Source organism: Tyto alba, unplaced genomic scaffold, assembly GCF_018691265.1.
Source record: "Tyto alba isolate M040663 unplaced genomic scaffold, T.alba_DEE_v4.0 Super-Scaffold_3, whole genome shotgun sequence".
In the NCBI taxonomy this organism is placed as follows: Eukaryota; Metazoa; Chordata; class Aves; order Strigiformes; family Tytonidae; genus Tyto; species Tyto alba.
Window position 1 is genome coordinate 10,529,089 of NW_024881304.1, and position 25,987 is coordinate 10,555,075.

The window sequence follows — 25,987 nt, forward strand, 5'->3', positions numbered from 1 at the left end:
ATAATGCACAGTGATAATATTCCACATTGATTATGAATCTTCAAGCCCAGTGGTATTACTCTGAAGCTTTCTTTTCTTCCATACAAATACTAAAAGTAGCTGCTTAAATATAAAGAAACCTACCTACAGAGTAACTGGAATATTCGTGAACAAATAAAATTTTGTGAAAGTACTGAAGGGTAGAATTACACATCGGTGATGTCCATAACACCCAGGAAATACATCGTGATAAGCATGGAATAAGCTTCTAGTCTCCTAAGTCTTAGTGTACAAAAAAATAAGCAGTTATTTGTTTATTGAATATGTCTTACTCTGGTACAAAGAAGGCTTATGTTACCCAATCAGTTCTTCTGGTTTAAAAATATCTTATGTCTGGCACATAAACAAGAACTTGTTCCAGCACCAGTTGGCTTGTTTCCATGCTGAGCAATGTTGAGACTGGTCCACCTTGCCTCTTGGAAAACAGTCCTTATGGACCTGCTCTGCCTACATGTACAGGCACAACTGTCAGTCACAGGGAGACAGGACAGTTCTGGTGTCACAATTATTTAAATATTTTGAAGAATTAGAGGGGGTTGCAAAATGAAATTTTCCTTTTAGGGGAAATTCCAGTAGTTCACCACTTGTTTTCACCTTGAATAGACAAAAATTAAAGCTCCCCCAAAATAAAATGTTGATATTTTTACACTGAGGGGTATAATTTTCACATTTTAAAGTAAAAATACAAACTGATGGAAAGACTGAAAAATGTAATCAAGACAGATGTTACATGATTGGAACTCCATTTTAAACATAAGCAATTTGCAGCATGACATGGTAGAAAGATCTGTGCTTTTTAAATACTGTGGTCAAAAGACAAATCTATATACAGCCAAGTTTAACATTTTAATTAAAAAAATGTAAGACAAGAGCTAATAACATATTTGTAACAGCATCTTTACTCTTCAGGTTTATATATTGCTTATAACAGTTCCATCTAGAAGATAGATGGCACTTTGCATTCACAAAATACCATGTGAAACATTAATCACATAATCCTCACTGTCTACTCTGTAATATATATTAGTAAACCCATTTCACAAAGAAATGGAGAAGCTAGACAGGTTAACCACAAGCAAAGCTGCTGTTTATGCTTAAACCTTTCTAATTCCGCTCTTGACCCAGCTTTGTGTACCCTCCTCCACTGCCTGGACTCTGCACAGCCTTCCCCAGTTGTCCTGGGTTGAGTGAGTGGTGGAGTTTTTTGGTGGCAGGGGAGGGGGCTATCAGGGCGGCCCCCTGTGAGAAGCCTCTTGAAGCTCCCCCAGCTCCAAGGGAAACTGAGCCAATCAGCTGTGCCTCTGTGATAATGTATTTAAGGAAGGACGTGGTGTTGAGCAGTGGGACTTGTGAGGAGGAGTTGCTGCAGCTGCATGAACACCAAGGTCAGTGGAGGAACAGAGGAAGAAAGGAGGGGGGGAGGAGGTGTGCCGGAGCAGAGACCCCCCTGTATCCTGTGGTGAGCTGGCAGGGCGGCCCCACCCGCCACCCATGGAGATCTACGGTGGAGCAGACATTGATTTACGGCCTGTGGCTTCTGCCTGTATGATCAAGGTGCTGTGACCAAAGAAGGCTAGGGTCTTGTGCAAAAAGGTAGCCCCACTGCTGTAATTCAGCACTGGGAGGATTGCAGCACGAGGGGGAGTCCCACGCTGGAGCAGCTCGGGAAGGGCTGCAGCCGTGGGAGAGAATCCAGTCGGAGAAAGTTAGTGACCCATGACGGAGCAGTGTGGGGAACACTGCGGCCCATGGGAGGAACTCATGTCGGAGAAAGTTTGTGGAGGACTGTCTCCTGTGAGAGGGGGACCACGATGGAGCAGGGGGAAGAAGTTCCAGAAGCTCCCCCCACTGAAGATGGAAGAAGTGGCAGCACTGACTGCACCCCTCATTCCCTGCCCCTGCGCTGCTGGGGGAGGAGGTAGAGATATCGGGAGCAGAGCAGAGCCTGGGAAGAAGGGAGGGGTGGGGGGAAGGTGTTCTCAAGATGTGGCAATGCTTCTCACTGTCCTACTTTGTTACGTGTTGTTAGTGTCTGTAATAAATGTATGCTCTTTTTTTTCTTCCCCTAACGAGTCTGCCTTTTGCTTGTGGCCATAAAGGGGGATTTTTTCCCCATCCCAGTCCTATCTCGAACCCCAAGCCTGGCTCTCTGTCCCTTCTTATTGCTGGAAGAGAAGGGAGAGAGAGTGGCTGCATGGTGGTTGGCTGCTGACCAGGGTCAAACCACAACACCAGTAAACATCTGCAACTTCTCAATGCTTACAGGCTGTCTCATTTCCAGGTAGTTTTGGCTATTCCAGAATAAGGAACCAAACACTTGAGAACAGAAACTCAGCTAAACAGAGATATTTTAACTTCATGACAGAAAGTTTCTCTGCCTGGCACAGAAGGAGCATAGGGCACATCCAGCCAGCCAGCTAACTACCCAGATATTTCTTTCAGGCAAAGATGTAACCTAGGGCTGGGTTTCAAATACCTGTGGCCCAAGGAGTAATTTGGTGCAACACTGCTGAGTGACCTTGGCCCAGCTTTACTGAGAAAACTGTTGCTGAGCTGAGATAGAGACCATGAGCTATAGCCCAGCAAGATAAGAAGAATAAAAAGACCAAAGTGTAATTTTTGAGTTGGAAATCATTAGCTGCTCAAATGAAAAATACTGACATGAAAATATATAAAACTACAAGGGAAAAAAAAAATGGCAAAAAAGCAGAAGGTGGGAACTCAGTAAGACTGAGGATCAGCCTTTTCCAAGAGACAACAAAGGTCAACGGTTTCCCTCCCTCCTGCCCAGCCACCAGAAATGTTTTGGTGACTCCTTGGTGGTGGTGAGCATACTAATGCCAAATACATTATGTTGTGCTTATACATATATACATATAAATACATATGTTGTACATAAATACAATGTGTTGCCATGCAGCACATCTGTCCTATCTCTTGTATACGTCCATTTTGCATTAAATAGCTGATGTGTCCTCACGTCACATCTATTCTGACTGCTGTTCCTCTGTGCGTGGTAAAAGATTCCTAGAAAAAAGTGGCCCCCAAAAGCCGGGGTTTCACAGACATAAATTGGGACTTCAGTAGTAAATCCTACCTTAGGATTCAAAGAGCTTAGTCATACTGAATTTCAAGCTGGAGATGGATAGAATAAACAGCTACAAATATTGGTCAGAGTGACTGAGAAATTCAAAGACAGCTTCAGGCATGGGATGCGCACTTCACACCAGTAAGTCTGGAAGATCTATAGAATTGCCTGCCTGGTCTTCTGCTGCCTACATTTTTAAACTCCTGTACTACCCAGAAAGGAAAACTGAAGAACTATACGCAAATGCAGCAGGTGCATAGCCATACCAGACAGTGAAAGAAGCTCTTTCCACTAACCAGCTCAACTGGGAGCTGCATTTCAGACACCAGAATACAGAAAGATTCTTAGTGACCGTTCATGGCTACAGAAAACACTGAGCACCCTAAATACCTTCATTTGTAGCAGAAGGAAGAGTAGAACCTACCCAATAATGTGCTGCTGTTGCCCCACTGAAGCAACAACTGTCAATGACTCCTTAAAAAATGCTCAAGCCAGGGTACTTGTGCAGGTGCAGAGGAGAATCAGGTGGATGCCAGCATTGGCAATCAGCAGCCCTGCCTTCTGCTTATCATGCAAACATCAGTGTTCAGACCCTAAATTCCTCATTGCTTCACCACCTGCGAATCCAACCTCTGAGCATGAACAGCATTCCTCCTTCCCCAGGCAGAGGTTCAGAGCTGCCACATCTCATCTCACCACCCTGCACCATTTTTTGTAAGTCAGAAGTGAGGCAGAATCTCTAAAATCCAGCTTAAAGTCCATGAGCAAAAGTTGAAACTATTACATGGTCTAGAATTTTATACAGTGAAAGAGTTACTGGGATTAAAAAACCCAAAACAGCACATTAGCACCTGCCAGGAACATTTGGGATTCAAACATTGTTAAGAGTCTGCAATGAGTAGAGCAGAACAGATAGATATCCTCCCATAACATACACACTGACAGACAGGTGTCCCTGAACATGCCTTGTTCTCTATTCTTCTTCAAGCCAGCACAAAAATCGCCTCTGGTGACTGAGAAATTACACTCTAGGCTCAATCATCTGTAACTTCATGAAATGTTGAAGGATGTTTGGCTTCAGGTGTGAAAGCAAAGTGAGATATTTTAGTAATGGATCTGAGTACGTTCAAAGAATTTACAAAAAATTCTACTTGGTGAGACGGTGACACTACTAGAATATTAGAGGTCTGCACAACATCTAAAACCAGAGTGTGATCTCCATCTCTTCAAAACCAGACATGATTTGAAAGGCAATTTACTTAATTACTGTTCTCCTTGGCATGATAGTGACTTCTTTTTATGCCAAGACATCAGATCCAGAGCTAAAGTAAACAGTATGCTCTTCCAGTCAAGAACACATGACATCACATTTTCTCTCACAGACTCAGACATGGATTTCTCCAGATGAGACACCAATTATCTAAACATTCTTCTTTATTCCCTTTTCAAAAACCAATTTGGTGAAAACTTAACTGAACCAACAGAATGCAAACTGATAACACATGACACAGATTTGAACTTTTAGCCTAAGATGCTGAATTTCTAGAACCAATTTTAATGAAATTTAATTTTGCTTCACTTTTTGTGGGTCTCTTCCAGCAATAATAATCTATAGCTTACTATACTTCCCTAGAAGGAGTATTGGGTCTCAAGGCTGACTTCAAAGAGCCAGGGAATGACTAAACAAAAATGGAAAGTGGGCCAAAAAGCAATTATTCTTTTTTTCTACCATTTCATTAGATTTACACATATATGGAAATACATAGCCAAATATCATTCCAAGAACAAGCAAATCTCAGCAGATGTCCAGTGGGCAACGGTCAATGACAAGTTATGTCTTGGACTGCTGTGTCTTTCCTGACTGCCCCAGACCTTTTGATTTCTCTTACCACACTTCCATTCCCAGCAGTGGAATCCCTGAATTCATACATAAGTACCAGTTTCTTAAATTCTGCTGGATTCTGATACCTCAGACTGAGATTTCTAATTAGTGCTTGACTATGAGTTTACAAAAAACCCCCCAAAACCAAAAAAAAAACCAAACAAACCATCCACAAAAACCCCACCCACCCCAAAACCCAAATTTGGGTATTTTCCATTATGCTTAGTCTTTTCTGTGAGTTCTACAAAGTCACTGGAAAGGCTTTCAATAAATTGGCTGAGTTTCAGGTCAGGTACTATGGAGCTTTTTCAACTAAAGCATAGCATGGCTCCAAGCAGCAGATAAACAACAGACAGTGATAGATTGAATCTAGGCAATTGTATCTACTAATTTTAGGGGTAGGGAAGAGAATATCTTAAATAGTTCTTGAGATCTTATGACTTTACATGATCAAGCAGATAATGTGACACAAGATGGGATTATAAATAATATGCATTTAACAAACAGCAGCTCAGCTGCTCATAATATCTCCCTGAAGCAAGACAGTCCAATCTGAATAATGAAATTGTGGCTATCATGTAAAATATAAATGAGACAAGCTATTTTTAAATAGTACATTTCACATTTCAAAGGTATTGCTAAGTAACCTCTTTCCTCATATGTACCTAATACTTCACTAACTGTAATAGCAGCAACAAAAACTAGACTGATAAATTCTGTAAATGCAACATTTCCAAGAAAAAATTCCAGCTATTTTGAGTGCAGGTGGCTGCCTGTTTCAATTGACTAAATAAGCAGACTAAAACTTCCGTCTGTATACTACAGAGGACAAATTTTAAATAGCTTAAAATTCGTAAGTTTCTGGAGGTAGGAACTTTGTATCTCTCTGCTGGTTGATTAGTCTTGAGATACCAATCAAAATCCTTATCACGGATACTGCTCATAAAGAAAAGTCTCATGATTTTAAACATACATAGGCAAGAATCCCTATGTGCTTTTATTAGAATACACTCAAATTGTGGGATAAACTATATCCATTTAATGCCAGTGCTTGATCAAGACCAATCTGTGTACATATTATGGATGCAACTGTCACCTCCAGATTTACTGTTACACCTATAACTATGTTTGCTGCCATTCTTGCTCCAACATTGAAATCAAGATGTAGACTCACTACAGATAGCAAGGATGAAGTAGGGAGTTTTCTTATCTGCCCCATAAGGTACCTACTATGCCTCAGAGCATTATAAACTAAGGAAATCCAATTATATAATATCTTAAAGATATGTAAAGCAAAATCCCTTTTTTTTTTTTTTTTTTTTTTTGATTGCCTCTCCAAAGGACCTAAAGAGAGCAGTTCATTCAACTGTACTCACCTTTAACTTATGGTAACTGTTAATGTTATGACTGAAGAATTGGATTCAGCATACTTGGCTATAACATCATTGTGAGTCAAAACTATGACCATGAAAGCTATATTGAGAACTTGTATAACTTACAGGGCTCATTTCAAGACATGTCAGAGACCTACATTTTGCAAAGTGCTGTGGCATAAATTTTCTGGAAGTCACTGTCTAACCTTCTTCTAGGTTCCCCCAAACTTAACCAGTTTTGGTCTTAATCTGAGCCAGTATTTTTCCCACTGTAAAAAATATTTTGATTATTCCACATTTTGTAATCCTATACTTTGTTATTTTAAACTGTTTTAGTCTTAATTGCTTTCAGGCAGACTTTAGAAGGAACTCAGGATCTAACAAGCATATACATATGGAAAACGTTTGCTCTGTTAAAAGGCCACAAAGAAATGCAACCTTTTCATTTTGTCCCCAGCTGATCAATACACAGAATCTGTATTTAAGAAATTCACATTTTTATGAACATCCTTTCTGAACTTAGCTTCCCACTGGCATCTCCTGAGTGATAATTCATAGCTCAAGACATACTTCACAATACTGTCCTAAATAGTGTTAAATTGGTATTCTCTGCTCCACTGGGCAACCTATCTAGATGTGTAAAGAAAAATCAAGACAGTCACAATTATTTATGGCTGACAGACACTGGCAACAAGAAATTGCAGCATAACTCTTGGAAACTCTATACCTTGTTTGAACCATAAAAAGATGAAGCTTCATAACAAATTAATTATTATGATTAGAAGGAAATAATAACCACCCCAAACCAAACTACTACCTCAGCAATCAAATGTCACTTAAATTGCTTGATTCATTTGACATATCTTTAATGAGAATACATAAGAATATAACAAATGAGGAGTACAACCAAGATTTGAGAGGACAGCACTCCAGTACAGCCTGTAGAAAAATCAACTTAAAATGAATTTAGATCACAGAATCAATATCTAGGGATTAACTAAGGATCACTGAATCCTTCATTATTGATCTACCAAAATACAGTTCTTTTACTATGCAGCACACAGTTGCTTGTTATTTTTACAAATTCACACAATAAGAATCAACAAACTGTGTACTGGTTAAAATTCAGTGCTGAATAAATTACATGAAGAATTAAAGTAATCTCAAAAATCAGAGCATGTTGTTATAAAATTCATAAGCTTCATGCTCTTAACTGGAGATATGAGATGCATGCTTGCTTCCTTGTCATCTCGTTTCAGTCTTTCTGGGGTTTTGGTGCTAAGTGGTCCTATATACCTTCTCCTAACGTAGAAGTATATTTTAAAATAAAAATTAGTCAAGAAACTCTGAAAATTTTTCACTATATATTTCTACTTTGTAAAGACAACTGGCTTGACTTTGTCTTCTGCTAAAAAACTGGTAAACAGACTACACTGTATTTGTGCATTCCCATCTCTTATTTTATCAGTTACATACTTATTTTGTTACATGCATTACATAAAAAGAGCACTACCGCCCAATTCATATTGCAAATAAATTGTATAATGCTAGAATATATTTTTTCTTTCGGTTTTGTACCTTATTCTCAAAAAAAATTAAATGGGGTAAGACTTGTAAACAAGAATAGGCTTTTCTGACAACATTAAACTTAAACAAACCCTGTTCTCCATAAATAAACTGCATCTCCACAGAGCACAGCTTTTCATTGCCGAATGAAAAAGTTCTAGTCTTGCATGCAGGTCTGAAAGGCCATGGCTGAAAAACTCTGGGCACAGTTGAGTTAAACACAACTAAGAGCTTTCAAATAATGGAGGCTTCATTATTTAGCTACACTTTGAGAAAAATATGATAAGATTATTAATCTAAAATCTTCCACACTTAAATGAATAAGTGCCTTATAAAGATACATTCAACTGATTTTGAACAGGAATCTCTCAAAATGCCTAAACCATTTGTTATTTATGTTACTTTCCCTGAAATAACAATTATTGCTATTTTATTGTGTATCAGAATCTCACGGGCATATTGTCAAAGAATGAGCATGTATTAATCTGTTTTTGCATCAGTCAGAACAGTGGATGTCAAGTCCATGCCACGGTTATGATTATTACAATACCTCAACCCGAAACAAAGAAGACATTTTATGTCTACATATTTGTCTTGTTTTGTATGCACAATCTGTTGATATATAACAAATTCCAGACAAAATTGTATTGAGCTACAAAAAAAAAAAAAAATGCACCAGAAGAACCTAATGTAAAAAGCAAAACAAATCAACAAATGAATGCTTAGCTTATGAATACTCTTAGTACAGTCTCATATATAGGTTTTAGGTGTCTAAGTAGATGCAGTCCCAGAGCATGCAGTCACACAATAGAATGAACACAAGAAAAAAGGAAAGAAAAAACAGGGTCCAAGAAGTCAGAACAACTTTTGGATAGTGGAATTTTGTAATACATTATTTGTTAGAATAGAAAGAATTAGGAAGGTTACAAGTATGCAAAATAATGACACCCCACAATAGAGAAATCATATAAAACATAAAATGAAAGTGCTTTACAGCTAATTTTAAAAAATGGTAAATTATATTAGGCAGTTAGGAGAGGCAAATACTCCCACTATCCTGCTAAATTATCCTGCCTTATATCCAGAAATCAGCCTCCAAAGCTTCTCAAATCTCACCTTGTGAGGCACAGTTCCCAAAGGATGCCTATAAATACAGTCCTGCTTGACAAGCTTTCCACTGAAATAAAAAAAGCTGTTGCATTGCAAGTAAATTTAATTTCTAAAATTTCATTCCCTAGCACAATCCCTCTATCTTTTCAACTTCAAATGTAAGACAAAGAAAAACTAAATCATTATATGGAGGCAGTAAAACAATATGGTTTATAATTTTCCTTTTTCTGACCTTTGAATGTGTGCAGTTCTTTCTGAACTTACTTCAGTGAGCTGTGCAGTGGTTGGCATTTTTCAATTTGAAGCAGTAATGAAGGAGTGTAACTATGACTAATGTGCCATAGTTGCTCTGCTCCATTCTGTCATTTCCTTCCATCCTAAACGGTAATATCTACCATGCATTTTAAAAGTACACAGCGAAGCTTTTCAGCATGCTCCCTAAACCATCGTGCCACTGATTTCAACCCTGTTGTAAACAAGCTGCAACGATATTCACCAAGGAAAATAGGTTGCACTGCAGTCTATGGAAAGCAACTGCCACTGACAGAGGGGGAAATGCAGACACGTCAGGGATAGACAACAAAAGCTGTTAACTTTACCTCTTTTTATTTTTTTATTACTTTTCAATTTTTTTTTCCATTATGCATCTTTAAAAGGTATAACAATTTCCAAGTCAATTTTCTGGGGAGGTGAAGAGCTGGATCCTCAGCAAAGGGAAACTACAGAAACTGGGAAACCTTCACCACTGTTTTCTAATAGAAGGTCCTCTTCAATATCTGAATTATCCCTGTAATCTACATTTCTTTGTTACAGAAGTCAAGTTTAACAAACCACAGCACAGAAGCTATTTCTGCTGGGTTCCTTCTGGAGGTTTCTCCATATTGGTGCCAGCACAGTATACTTGGAAAAAATTATAAATTTAATCATACGTTATCATGGAAAATGGGATCTTTTCATTAAGGGTGGGCTAAAGGAATTGAAAAATACAATATTATTGAGGTTTCTCTTAGCACAGAAAAAATAGCCCCTTAACTAACAACGTTTTTTTTGCAATACAGTTGGAAAGCAATCCCTAATTCAGGACTACTTCGTATGTTAGCTCCGTATTTTCACTGAAATCAACTGAAAGTGTGTCTTACTAAATAAGCATTTATTAGATTCAAAAGACTGTTAAATATGCTGCATTGCAAGGCAGACCAAAAGCATTTTTATAACGATCTGGCCATTGAAATGTTTATTTTCCAAGCACTGACCTTAAGTACTGTTAAACTGCAGAACAACAGAATCCAAAATTCTTTTCTATAAGATTACAAAGCTGAATTCCCTTTAAATTATTCACAACATAAAGCAATATGATTAAAAAGCTAGTGTTCTTAACATACTGCAAACAAGTTTTAAGGAAGAATTGATTTCCAAAGGAAAAATCCTCACCCTCTCCTCCACCTTGGGCAGTGTGACATTTATCACTTTCAACAAACTAAACTGGGAAAACTTTAACAGATGTCTAGAAATTATGCACTGATTACTAATAACTGAAACTTTTTTCCTGAAAAAGTTCTGTGGAAGATTTGAACGCTACCTATTAGCATTACACACCTCACAAGAAACATGAGTAAAAGCTTGCATCTCATTAGAATTGTATCTTTTTCCGAAAGTATTGTGTCCACTTCTTTTGCCCAATAGAAAAGAAAAATAATATGGTCTTTCCCTTAGACTGTAAGTCTTACAAGAAATTTTTTATGTGATCTAACTGCTAAGTGCATGCTCCAGACAAGCAATAGTCTCCTGATCCACTAAGGGAAGGAAGCCCAGACAATAAACTTTGTTGTCTGTCCCTTGCTCTGCGCAACAGCCTATCTTCTCTGCCTTTCCTATCCCCAAATGTTTTGACCTTAAGCAACAGGGTCTGATAAACCTTAGCTGGGAAAGGTCTCAACATCAAAATCCATAGATATTTCAAGGAAATCAGGAGGTAGGAGGAGTGGAGGGAGTTGGAGATAACACTACACCGAGAAAGGCTGGGGATATTCAGCAGCTACAGCCTCTGATAGCTGTTGGGGCCACTTTGCTGCATGACTCACAGGCAGATTTGGGATGTCAGAAGACATATGAAGGGATGTATGCACCATATATTATTTCTTTCATGAACAGACAGCTGCTCTGACAAGCATGCAATTTAGGGTTCAGACTGCAAACAGAGGTTGAAGAAGACACAAATGTGGATCAGAGAAGGACCTTCTCAAGCTCCCCCCTTGCACAAGTTCTGGCTATGAGAGAAGCCAATGCAAGTGCCTAGAGGGCCATGACTAACCTAGAAAGTCTGAAGAGCTAGAAAGAAATGCCCAGCACTACTGGAGAACAGGAACATCCAAATTTTCAGAGAAAACAAGTGTGTGAGTAGGCAAAACATTGCAATACTACTCTTCTGAGAAAGGGATACATCTTCCCCCCAAGCACTAGAAACTACAGTCACTCTCTAATTAGGAGTGTTAAAAAATAAAAGTACCACTCTCATTCCCTCTGTGATTTCCCTTGAAATGACACACGACTGAAGGAAATTTCTAAAACTGAAACCATTAATCATATTTGCCAGGGAGCCCGCATTGTGAAGTAAACATCTGGCTGTTTGTTCACTGATGCTTGATTGTCTTGAAGGCTGCTTTATAAAGGTAACAATATTTGCATGGCTTGAAACCTTATTGTATCACTACTGGATTTCACACAGTACTGTGTCTCCTAGCTCCCTTCACAGTGTCAAAAAAGAGCACCCTACATTTTGCAGCAATCTTGAACAAATATCTATGAGCAGACCAGACACTCTCTGGCCTACAAGCTGGTGGTGGTCAGAGGAGCTCTCCCAGCTACATCAGCTGTTCAAGCCACATCACTTGAAAACAGGAAAACTGTTTTATTTCAGCAGGGAGGATACTACTATCTCTAATACTATTACCCAAAACAGGTTTGCTAGTGGGAATTAACATCTTGTTTTATTTGCAGAGGCTTTTCTCATCCCCTATATCTCAGCTCCCTCTGGGATTCCGTAAAATTAATATATTAACCCACCATTGTGTCAGTGGTACTGAAAACAGCCCAGAAGTACAACCTATTGATGCGATGGCACAGTGTGGGGAACCTTACTGAGACTGATGACCATAATAGCTGCCCTTCATTTGGGATAGTTCTAGGAGATCACCGAGTTCACTTACAGACTCAGGAAAAAAAAAGCGTAGCAGGTTCCAGCCCTCAAATACAGCTATGCCTCCACCTATATGAAAACAAGTTTTCTGAATATCATTTGAATTAAGTTTGCGATCACACATCTGAGAAAGAGAGGTCAGAAACACGTTAAAAGGAAAGCACAACACAATCCAGCTTCAGTGATCCTGAAACAAAAGAAAAAAGTTTGGGGTCGTGGTATCGTCAGCAGCAAAATTATTTCTGACTGATTCCTTCAGTGCAGGGTTGGAAATTTTTCCCTCTGAGTAATCTTCAATGGATCAAAGGATTCACTGGGTGAAACACCAATCTTACATTCTAATGGAAATACTCTCTGAAGATCCTAAATTTTGACAAAATTTTTGGCTCAAGAGACTACAGAATTGCTTTACTTACACACTCCATTTATATAGGAACTCTGGAGCACAACATTTACTGGCAGAAATGTCATATCAGTATCTAGAGAAGTAAGTGACAATAAAAGCTTTAGATTTTGCTTTGAGTGCTCCAGATTCTGTATTGGGAAGTTCTAGATTCTCCAAGAATATTTTAAATTGTTTATTCTCCATAGAAAGTCCAGATGCTTCCTGGATTTGTTATTTCTTTTATATTAAGAAGATACTAATGTCTTGGCAGCAAGCAATAATACAGCCTTAATAATAGAAGAGCATGATAATGGCAGAGGGAAAATAGAAGGTGTCTTGGTTAAAACGCTGAGCAGAGGCACAGGAGGTGAACACTATCTACTGCATCTGTCCTGTACAAGTCACCCTTGGGATCTATGGGTAGTTTCCAACTCCATACAGATGGTGTGCTGAGACCTTCAACAATAACTAAGGAGTGTAAAGACACTGCACTAGTTTAGACAATTGATTTGTTGGCCATTTCAGCCAGGACTGTTGGCCATCCCTTAGGGTCCACACAACTTCTTGCTTATCCATAATTTTATGATATACCTCCTTTGTGTTTCTGTCTAACAGGAAGAAGATAGTTCACCACTCTTTCTGAGCACTGAAGTATGCTGTCTGTGCTCAGACTGAAATCCTTTATTATAATTTTCCAACATTCTGAGTAGTCTGCCAGGAGATATTTAGAAGAATAATAAATCTTATTGGTGCCAGGGATGTGGGAGAAGGGCTCAGGACTAATGCAGAGATTTGTTTTATGAGTGTCATCTGTTCCTGTTCTGCCAAAGGAAGAATGGCATATTGAAATTACTCTGCTGTAGGCAAGAACAACGAGGACAGCACATTATCCTCTGTTGGCACCCAGGGAAAAGAAGAAGAAAAAAAAAAAAAAAAAGAAGGAAAACACATTGATGCTAGTACTAGGAAATACAGCAGATGATGTGATGCAAGTTAAAATATTAAGTTACTCAATTACTGAAGCAGTAAAAATTCCAGGGAGTTGCATACAGTAGGCTGCTGTTCCTGTTATCTGTGGTAGGATATATTTTCAGTGAATTACAGCAAATAAGTGTGACATCCTGTAAGAAGGAGAGAGACACACACACACTAGTGAAAGCAAAACAGCTCTCAATTCACATGTCTGCTAATGGAGGCAAAGGAGCCTGGCACAGCTGAAGCAACCAGAACATATCAACTGTCCACAAAAGGACATAATGAGATAGGAAAGATTTTATTGCAAAATTAAATAGATCTTGCATATCTTTAATCTCACTTGGCAAAGAGACTGCAATGAGGGTAGCTGCTACTTTCATGCTATATGAAAGAAGGTCTAGAAGATGTGAGCATTTAAATCTTTAATGGGGAAGATATAATAAAGTTGAGAATAAAGGTATTTTTCTTCTTTTTGTCAGGTTTTGGTCAGCACGTGCAACATCTATATTGATGATATTCATTTATGATGAGCAGTCACACATCAGTGACCATTGAGCTCTTAAAAATGTCTTCTACCTAAGGAGGGTGCTGAAGTTTTTAGATAAAAATCTTAAATGACATCACTAGTAATGGGCCACAGGAACCTAAAGAAGAAAATACAGGAACCAAACAATCCTGAGATATATATGTATGTGTTGCAAGGAAGAGATGCTATTCTCCCCGTGTCTGATGGCCAGAAAATGAAATGAGCTTAAACTGCATCATGAAGAGGCTACTTGAAAAAGGAAAATCTTTCTGTTGGGGGATGCCCAGTAGGGCTCTGGTGTGGATGTTTCCAAAGAGGCTGTGGGACCTCACACTGGTGACAAAGGCATAGGTGATTCTGCCCTGGAGCAAAGAACAGATCAGACAACCTCAGAAAGTCTTTCAAATGTTTTTATGTAATTCTGTGTCGTGGTTTGAGCTCAGTCAGCAGCTAAATGTCACACAGCCGCTCACCCACCCTCTCCCCACTTTGGAATGGGGAGGGAATCGAAGGGGTAAAGGGAGACTTGTGAGTTGAGATAAAAACAGTTTAATAACAGTAATAGAATAATACGGTGACAGTATAAACGGGTAACGTACAATACAGTTGCTCACCACCTGCCAACCGACACCCGCCTGCTCCCAGCTAGTGATCCCGAACACAAAGGCCCCGCGGCCACACTCCCGGAAGTGAGAGCTCCTCCTGGCTCACTCCTTCCTTTATATAGTGAGTGTAACATCACATGACATGGAATATCAGCCAATCTGGGCCCAGCATTCCAGCTGTGCTCCCCCCACCCTCGCACACAGACAAGGGCACGCTGAGCTGGAAAACCCTGTACATCAGCTCTCCTCCAGCTACCGAAATGAACATAAACTCTATTCCAATCCGAACCAGGACATTCTGACATGAGAAGATGCTGCAGTCATCGTGTCGGGGAAGCTGTAATATTTGATGAAGCCATAGCGAATGACTCCTATACCAAGTTGGGGAGTGGATGAATTCTAGGTAACAGTATATGCTAAGGAGAACCAGAATTCAAAGGAAAGTTGTTCCATTTTTCATTGAACAATAATCATAATTTGGCGTAACTGGCTATAAAACAGACATCTGTGGCAACGAGGTCAACTTGGGGTCTCATCATTGGGCACATTGTGCACACAGATCTGCCAAGACAGCCAATAATGTTTTGCCAAATGCAGAGGATAAACTACAGACTGGCACTCCTGAGACTTCCCTATGATCTTGTCTAAGATTCTAGTCATCTGTTTTTTTGTTTTGTTTTTTGTTTGCTTGTTTGTTTTGTTTTGTTAGTTTGTTTGGGTTTTTTTGTTTGTTTGGATTTTTTTTTTTTGTTTGATTTTTTCTTCCCCAGAGAGCAGAAAGGCTTAAAGTAACAGGCTGTTTTCTTCCAACTGCAAAGTTTAGTACACATATTGACATATTTTTCAAACTTCAAAAAGGTATAATTTCAGTCTGTACAACAGGCTTGGCTGGTTCTTCGGGTAACCACATCAAGTGACCCATCAACAGCAGAAACTCATTTTCAAAGACATAGCTTTCAAGCATAGCTTTCATCTCCTGAGGAGGAGAAAAAAGAGTTGCCTGTATTTAAAGATCCTAAACCCAGTGCCAATTACTTATAAGAATCTCTTCAAACGGAAGCATGGACGCACAACAAGTGGCATTTCAAGTGAAAATGTGTCTTGTTTTGCTCAAGAAACCTTGGAAACTGAAGAAGGGAGTTCCATATGTTAATGCATTACAGGCAGCAAAACCCTCTAGATTCGCAGCCTTCTTCCCTGCTACCTCCACACACAGCACTATCCAGCTGCTTTTTTGTGCACCACAGAAACAGCGCTGCAAGTGCTCCTTGGGTGATCTCCTAGTCATGGAGCACTGTATTCAGACAAAAACCTGAAATATCAAGGCTTACATGTAACAAAGTAAGAAAATAAAACAGCAAGGCATAGGCAGGTGTCACAAAGTTGCACTCTTAAAACAAAAGTCTATTTTTTGGCATGGCAAATAAGTGATATTTTCACAGACCGAAATGCGATCAAATCCTCAGACCATTGTAGATATGACCATCCTCAAATCCATTGTAGAAAAGCAGGCACCCTCACTGAACAGTCCTCATTTAAACACTCGCCCCTCTGTCAATGCTAACATCACTTTTTTAGAAAAAGGAAAAAATCAGATCAGCTTTCATTTTCAAGTGACCTTTTAAAAAAAATCCTTTCTATAAAATATTAAAAGCATTGTTGAAAAAATCACTCCTATTTCTGTGCTGCTAAAACTACAGCTTGATCATAAACCCTTGTTTTTTTTTTTTCATGTATTAAGGTAGCGTTGTGCAATTGTTGCTGACCTGGGAATGAAAAAACAAAACAGAAACAAACAAGCATAAACCCACAATTATCATTACCCATGTAGGCTCACCACACAGATGCTGGGATATTAGCTTGAATTGTGCAAGTATGAGAGAGGAAGACTGTGATAGATGAGGAGATAATATTAGACAATGTCACCTAGCAAATGGTGATTATTGTGCTCGTCGGCAGCCGAACAGCCACGCTGATATCCAGCAGCAACATAATTATATTTCAAATTAGTTTTCTGCAATGCAAAAGGGAAAATAAGAAAGATCATCTGATGCGATCAAGCTACAGAAAGAGACTTGAGTAACATATTTGGGTTTCTGGTCCATTATTATACACAGAAAATGAGACTGTGCAATTCCAGCTCATTTCTGAAGGTTCAGGGTCATCTTATTAGGAACAACATATTTACTGTGAACCTGAAGAGCTGGTATTGATTTGAATATAAGTGTTTATGCTTGGTTTTAGGATCCCTCTTTTCCTGTGCTGTACTAATGAGCCATGAAAATAATCTCAGCTAAATCAGAAATGCCCAACCATGGCTGAAATAGGCCTTGTAACCATGCTATCGTTTTAACACCAGTAACGTGGAAGGAACAAATTTCCAGCTCAGTGGTTTTTAGGAGATACAGGAAAACAGTGAGACGACAGGGAACACCAGGATTGATTTGCTGTAGCAAAATGCTTAACAACACAGGCACGATCCAAGCCTGACACATACATGTGATTACAGGACCAGCCAGTTTTTGTACTTTGTCCCATCTCCTTCTGCATTGTCTGAAAATGTATAACAGGTGACAGTGTAGGTGTTACCAAATCTGGAGTTTTGAACCAGTTCATACATGCATCAAGGAAAAGCAGAGAATAGTTGAACAATATCTGAACCAACACAGGCTTGTATCCTAAACTCCATGCTAAGAAGATAAAGGAAGGATTCTCAATGACAGAGTTAATGTCCAACTAATCAGTTTTGGAGTTTTTTTACAGGTTTCATTATAAAAGGAGAGCCATTTTGAGAATTCTAAGCAATAGACTTTGAAATTAGCATTTTTATATTCTGTTTTACTTAAATGGCTTTCCCGCTTCTTGTTTGATATTTTGCTACAAAGAAAATGCCTGCCTCTACACAACAAACCTAGGAACTGAGTCAACAAACTACTATTATGGGTGAAATCTGTCTGAAGCAGAGGCATTTGGCAGCTCCATTTCATTTGGACTAAATGTAGGAAGCAGTTAGAAAATAGAATAATCAAAGCAATACTGATTCATCCACCCAAACATGAACCTCAGGAAAGGTTATTTAGGAATAGGCCTATGTGGACAGGAACATTTTGCTAGGTATTACTGTCATGAGGGGTGTTGTATGTAGAAAGCAGAAAGAGAACAGAAACACCTTAAACCTTTTAAGTGTTAGACAGAGAGAAACATCCCTAAAGTTATACAATCAGAACAGAACCAGAAAAGTTGCTCTGCGAGACCAGAAATGGAGCCTTTGAGCAAAGCACTAACCAAGAAAGAGGCTTGGCCTCATAGACAAAGAAAAGTAGTCTTGTTATCTGCTGCCTAATGTGTCTGGGGAAACAGGTCACAGGGTGCTTTCTTTGTGAATAAACTTGATGGCAGCAAAGATATACCAGACTGAATTACCAGCTTCTCCTCCCTGAGGAAACAGTCTGCTAGACTCCAAATGCTGGCTGCCTTCTTGGTAGTACCTTCTCAGCAATAGTACTGATTTACGCCTATAGCTATTTTAAGCCTAGGCATTGTGTTTAAGTACCTCACTGCATAATGACAACTGCACAAGATAAAGGAGAAAACTATATTTTTGCAAGTAATTTCCTTCTGTTTTTGTAGCAAGTTGTTATTGAAACTAGGAGTGCAAAATGTTACTTTTGTGCATAAATGCAAGGTGATGGTGTCTTTCAAAACATTGTTTCTTTATCTACCAGTGCCAGGCAAGCACTGGTCCTACTGAGCTCACTGGTAAATCTGCTGCTTCCTGTAGGACCAGGGTCAGAATCATACTTGTGAATCCTGTCACACAAATAAGCTCTGTAAAATAACAACACAAGGCTGGCAGCTCAGGGGCACCATGAGGCCGATGGGGGCAGAAGGCCTTATTTCATTTCATTTTTGAAGACATCATCCTGTCTCCTTTCTGCTTCCATTCCTTTTCTTTCTTCTATTTCTATCTGTCCAGAACCTTTCTATCTATTCATTCTCCTTTACTCCATCCCTCATCTATTTCTTTGCTGTCATCTGTTAATTTTGCCTCGTCCCAGACCCCCACCCTCTCACTTTGCTATCGCTTCTTTTAAATAAGGACTAATTCAAGGGTGAAAAGACAAGAAAGAAAAAAGGGAAAGACACGTGAAAGAGCTGAATATTGCTGCTACTGCAGTTTATAACTCATTTCTGTGGCTCTCCCTGAATCCTGCAACATTTTCTAGCCATCAAGGGCTCGCAGTAAAATATAACCCCTAATTACGAGGGTGGGAAAAGCAAGTGGCACAGAAAACTTGGTAATTCTCATCTAAGGGCTGCAACTATCTACCAACAGCAGGACTGCAGTGACACAGTCTGTGATTTAAGGTCCTTACCAGAATGTATGCTGGTGTTATACCAACTAATAAAGAGTTGCAGCAGAGATGTGCTAATTATATTTTTCCACTTCAATGTGTACTGAACATTGTAAACTATCATTTAGTGTCATTATTTTAATGATATATTATGTTGATAATACAATCTGGGTTAATTCCCCAATGAAAAATCTAGGGAGAAAAAGCTACTCTGATATTTAAAAAATGTGATTTCTCATTAATCCTAAACCAGAAACTACTATAGTCACAGCTCCAGAGAAAGAATTCATTTACCAGCAAAGGTAGCAACTATAATTACTCTGGAAACAGTTGTCCCAAACCAATTGTAATCTCTGTTATTTTAGTGTGGGGGGGAAACAAAGAGATAAAAACAGTATCTCGTATAGTAAGGCCTATGATTAAGTGCTTTCTTTTAAGGCATCTCTCATCTTTTGCTGAGAGAGGGCAGTCAGCAGTGTATTCAGCACTGGCACAGAAGGAGAAAATAGATATACTTTTGTATGCCTGTCTCAAAGGTACGAGGTCATCAAAGTGTAACAAAGTGAAAGCAAAATACATAATTCTAATCATGCATGTTCCCCATCATTTTAAGCAATATCAAGCACTCAATACTTTAAATGGCATTTTTTCCCCCCAGTCTATCAGCCTGCAATCAGCAAGTAATCGTTATCTCTGAAATTCCACCTGAATCAAGAAGCAGCTTTTTTTCCTCATCTATTTAGGCAATGACTCCAACACAATCCAGGTTGTGATGACAGCTCACACAGGTATTTGCTTACTACTTTATACTTCATCATCAGGTATCTCTGGATCGCTACAGAAGCAAAGAGCCCTCTGTGGGCTCACTGACCACAGAGTATTTAACTAATGGCTGAAGGGCAAGATGGAAGTGTTTATTATCCTATCAGAATCACATTTTCTTCAAGTAGGTACCTTGGTGTTATATATTCATGGTTAATATCCATGTATTTCTCTAAAAGCAGTTTAAAAATTGTATGTAAGCTTTAAACATGCTTGAAAGTCACTAACAAAAAGTTCCTAGAAGTCCAGGTGTTTGAATGGTCCTCTAGACATGTGCATCCTGCCAAGAGTCTGACTTCCTCTTTCCTAACACTCATGAAAGAAGGAATGACCACTCTGAGTAACAGAGGGGTCTGCTAATATGGGATATGCCCATGAGACAAACAAATCCAGTCTAGGATCTTCAACATCTTCCTCTGCTTCCTGCAGAGGCAGCTGAGGGAGCACTGATCTATTGCAGACAGGCAGAATAGGCTCCCTGCTAAATCCCACACACCTCCAATGCCAACTACTTGTTAATAGAGCCCCAACAGATTCATTCAGTGTTTATCAAACCATGGAAAAATGATGTTTCTCCCCAGACAGAGAAAGGTAGAAGAATTCAATAGGACTCACAAAGCATTTACATTAGCCACTGCTGGCAGCAGCTCACAGAGACAAAGAGTAAGTCTTTGCTACTGCAGCCACTAATTACTGGATGCATGTTCTTGTCCCCAGCCCTGGAAGAAGGGCTGCTCCCACCAATTAGAGGCAGTCAAAACAACTTGAAAAGCAATGGATTTTAGATATTCAGAGAATACATCAGTGGTGAAGGCATTTCATCATTGCACCAAAAGCAAGGATCTGAACCCCACTTCTGACTGTCATTAGTTGACCAAAGCACAAATAGGCTTCTCAAGAAGTGATCTAAATTCCTTTGTTTTGTCCTGTGCTGTCCTATTTTTTACCCCAAATCTACCCCAGCATAGAGAAGATGTGAGAATTTACAGGTTACGCAACCTTGCATTTTCACAGTGTTTAGCACTGTGATGGCTATAATTGTGATACACTGAGAACATTTGCAACCTTCTACAGATCTCACTCACAATTCTGCCCAACTGGTGTGATGTGCTTGTGTTATAACTGCTCAACATGTTGCAACCAAAAGCTGTCAAGAATGCAGACTCAAATGATTTTTCTCCGTAAACTGTCCTTTATTTATGCCTTTACATCTAGCAGTTGGAGCAGGGGATGGAGACTCAGTGCTGTTCACAGCCTTTCCAATTCCTTATTACGATACTAGGAAAACCATCTAATCTCTGTGTCTTGGCATCTTTAGTTGTCAGTCTGATATATCAATACCTGGTTCACAAAGGCAAGCAATCACAGACTTTGGAAATTAAGGACCAGGTGAGTGGTACCTCTCTATGGATAAATTAATTATGTAAATCAGATAGAGGTTTATGGCAGATTAGGTATTCCAGGAAATCTAACAATATTGGTGATCCTGGTCATATCACAGAGCAGTCAACTGTATTTTCCATCAGCTTACTAATGTTTCCCAGCAGCTGCACTCAGAACAGCAAACGTTCTTAGTAAAAGATCCTGACTGTAGTGTCCAAACCTTGCAGAGTCTGGGAAGGAATGAACAACAAATGAAATCTCTGAAAGCGAGCCATTCCTTTTCCATCTCAGAACACTGCTGACTTGCCTGTTTTGCCCAGGGGATGGAAGCAGCGGGATTTGTTTGAAGCTCTCTGATTTGTCTGAGGTTTTTTTTCCTCTTGGAGTTCTTGACCTCTTGGGAAGCTTCTGCTCTGTCAGGTGTGTAATCAAGCCCAAGGGGAAATCAAATAGGCTCGCTTACACAGTCATTATTGGTCTCTTCAAAGCCCAAGGGGCACAGGCTTTCTGAGATTTGTAAAATAAATCGGGAAAGGGTTGTAAAATAAAGAAAATGAAAAGGGGAGAAAAGTTAGAACATATGATTGAGGAGGTGTGCTGAGGGCACCCCACTTTTTGCAGCAAACTGAGCAGCCTCTGCTGAGATTTGTTGTAAGAGCCATCAGATCTGAATCACTAGTCCTTTGCAAAGTTTTTTCAATCAACATCACATGCATCACCTGAATGTTCTAGCTGCAGACAATTCAGTTCTCTTTCTCAATAAACAGATTGTCTGAAAAATGTCAGGAGAACACGTATAACCTATTAGGAAGGGCTGACAATAAATCTCTTATCTTTATTAAGATTCAAATCTTGCTCCACCCCACACTTATTGAATCTATTGATTTCAAAGTAAACAAAACTCTCTGTATAGATTGGCTGTGTGGTGGATCTTGAATTTAATCTAAGTGTGCGCGCACCATGATTTAAGCAACATAAAACTGTACCATCACAACAGGCTAGGAAATAATTTTGAGAAATTTACATTCAATCAAAATGTATGCTATGTATGTTATTTGCTATATTCTGTCCTTATTCCTGTAAATTAATTTTAACCCCTCACAAGTCACACACTGAGATGATTGTGAAGCATTTGTACATAAGAATCTAGGAAAAAAAGACTGATGAGTTTATGTGCAATTTGTTTTGGACAAAAATTGTTATCCACTTTGTATCATCATTGAAGAAATTACTTTCAAATCTGTTACATCTCAGGAATACTAAGTACACTCTAATGAGTTCAAAAATATGTAATGACACTGTTAATTCTACAGCTAGCTTAGAATCAAGACTGTTTCTTTTCTTCAAAGGAAAATAGGATTATCAAGTGCACTAGGAGAATTTCCTTAACATGATTGATAGGAAGAAAGAGTAATCACCTTTGAAGTGCCACTACATATAATACCTCTCTAGTGTTCTCTTTCTCCTCCTGACATCCATGAGTAATTGAAAGTAAAGAAGCTGCTTAGTGTGATCAATGAAGCCCAGATGACAGCCCCTTCTACAACACCTACCAGCACTGTCAGGTGACAACAGCATCATCTTTGATACTTTAGAGTTGACACAGGGCAACATATGTTTGAAGTGCCAGACTTCAGTTTGGCAGGTATCACATTTCCAGGAACACTAATGACTTGTATTAGGTGCTTCTCCATCAGCACAGAGGGCCTTGCACGTTGGGGGAAATAATGCTGGAAGTTGGGTTGGAAATCTGATCCAGACACTTGCTGGGTTTGGACACAGTCTCACACCACCAGGCTTTTGCTACAGAAAAGCCTCAGGACCTCAGTTTTGTGGCTATCGAATGTATGGTCCCCCCTCCTGATCCTGGCTGCAACATATGCTGCTGAACCCTTCCTAAACATCATCTCTCTGATGTTTCTCAGGAGAGCACCAGTTCTGCACAGTACCTTAAGTCAAAGTAGACAAGGGGGTGGGGGCAGGGGGGGGCACTATCACGTTCCCCAGAGTGTGACAGACAGACCAAGATACATATACTTTTAATCACAAATTCTGGTAATTGTACAAAATAAAACAAAGTTGCAGGGACCAAGTAGACTGGAGTTGACTTACTGCAGGTTTCTGAGGGACTACATTGTCTCAAAAAAAATACCTGTTTGGATTGCTTCACATTTATCCATGTAACATCCTCTAATATTGTTTTGGTATTAACAGCTTAGATATTTATAACGATTTAAATTATTGTTACATAAGGAAGTAGCAAAACAACTGTATTTCTTACTGAATTCTTTGCAAGATGACAGGCTGGTCTGAGGTGACTTTTCTGAGAATAATTCTCATAAAAGATAATCTATAAATCAAGAAAATGTGAACAAATTGGGCTTCTGTCCTGACCACCAGGAAAAAATTCCCCTGCTCACAGAGCATCTCTTAAAAAAAAAAAAAATTAAATGCAACTTTATTGAAGTTTCAACAGCTCAGATCAGATCTATTGTTTCACAGTCCTAGACACTGAAATTGGAGGTGGCACACCAAGGTTAAATCGCAGTATTGACAGCTTCTTGTGTCAGACACCTGTCAAAATGTAATAAGGAATCCGTGAAAAGAAATAAGATGCCAAAAGCACATCAAAACAAGTTTGTTTTTTTTTTTTTTCATTTTCATACATCACGATTCATAAGCCACATAAACTGTATAGCTATGAAAACAAGGTGGCAGCTACATGGCAACACTTCTTGTTTGGCAGAAAATTAGACTGGGTCAAACACTAAAGTCCTGTCTGGGCTTGTTCTAGAAAGCTGCTGCTCCCACGCATGGGAATAACCTACACAGGGCAGTGGAAAGTGGTAAATTTCCCCTTCACCTGGTAGGGCTGGCAAAGGCAGCAGAGACTGCCAATGTCTGGCCAAATTAACACCCCGACTCAGACTCCATATCTGCTGTGGCTGCAGCTTCTCCCTGGAGTCTCCTGCACACCTATTTCCTGTGAGTCCTAGTACACACCACAAATCCAAGCTCCCTTTTGTTTACAAAGAATTCAGTGAGTATCAGACACACTGGCCCAAAACAACAGAATCATTAAGAAAAATCAAAGCCATCAACTGAGTCAAGCCAATATGCTCAAAAACATATGTAGTTAATGTATTTACAGGAGTCCTATTAGTACAGTAACTGGATTAGGTCATTGGAGCTGAGGAAAATGGGACCATCACAAGAAGATGGACAGTTTCAAATCTGCAGATGGGTCCATGAGCACAGGAAAGAAATAGGTCCAGGGCTGTAGCACTGGCTCATTTTTGCTAACGGGATTATTCTGATATCTATTCTTTTTAATTAAAGTGAAGTCATTTTCACACATATGGGCTTTCTGAATGTTTTTCAAGTTATCAAATGATGCAGTCACAGAATAACTTAATACCAAGCACACCTCTTGGCTTGCAAGCTTGCTTTAACAAATTCTAGCTTTACAGCAATAAGTAGCCTCCAGTAAATCTCCTTTTCCATCCTACATTACCCATATTTATATGAGAAAAATAATGAAAACAGTGGATAAAAGATGTACATAATGTACAATATTCATTTCAATGAAAAGGCAATATTAATTTCCATGCAGGCAAAGATTACTTTCCTTTCAGAGTCCAGTCAGCTTTTTCTGGTTTGTTTCCAAATAGCCTGATCCTGCAATATAGGACAGTGCTGTGTTTACTTGAAAGTCTGCTTCTTGAAGTTGATTTCTTTAAAACTGTGAATGAAACTGTCTGTTCTGAACTACCTATGCAGGGCTTTGACAGTAACACTCCTACTGGCAAAAAGGGGAGTTTATAGCTGCAGCTTTGCAAGAAACAAATAACATTTTCCTGTGATTATTGATTGCCATCTATTTTTATGACACATCTGTGACTTTCAGTGACTTACACAATAAGTATTCTGCATTAATAATATATCTGCTCCGGTTATTTATATATTTACTTGATAAATTAAAAAATACATACTAATAAAACACGTCTAAGATTTTCCAAAGAGAGTAAAATATTAAATGACTACTTTTATACGGAAGGCCACAGAGCAACACCTAACAAGAGACCAATTTGTTATTCGTACGTACACATGCACACATATCGCATATGTACATATATCAGTGTGTATACAGTATATCCCCTCCCTTTTCATCCTCATTTGCCAGAAAGGCCAGCAGCTGGGCTCAGCACCATCTACTCATTCAGGGTGCCTAGTAAGATTCTAGACCTTAGGCTTGACCCCTACCACAAGCAATTTGAAAGGGACAAAGTTATCAACAGTGGTCATTTCCCAAAGGCTCTTCACGACTCTGCTACTGGCAGGATTTAGAGAGATCAGCCACAAAATAAAAATTACTGGTGGTTATTTTTTTTCCTGTCAATTTCTAAATGTCTAAAAAAAATTAAATAAAAGAAGGTTCTCACTGTGCTGGGTGCACACACACACACACCCCCCCCAACAAAAAAAAATAAAAATAAAAAAGCCATTCTCCGCCAAATGGTTTGCAAGCCAAGTGCTTGCAAACTTCTCCTGTACTTTGGTTAGTCTCACATTTAGCTGCAGTCCAGTCAACGTCACATCCTCTGTGTTGCATAGTGCATGAATCTGCATGAATTTACACCATAAGAAGGTGATACTAAAAAAAAGAAAAGCATCTTAAGCTG

At 39.1% G+C, this 25,987-nt stretch overlaps 1 protein-coding gene across 7 annotated transcripts in view; it reads right to left on the bottom strand.

Moving 5' to 3' along the window:
• The window catches only part of FHIT (fragile histidine triad diadenosine triphosphatase), a 620,021-nt gene that overhangs the window by 180,286 nt on the left and 413,748 nt on the right, over nt 1-25,987 (bottom strand). The gene's annotated exons all lie outside the window — the stretch shown is intronic.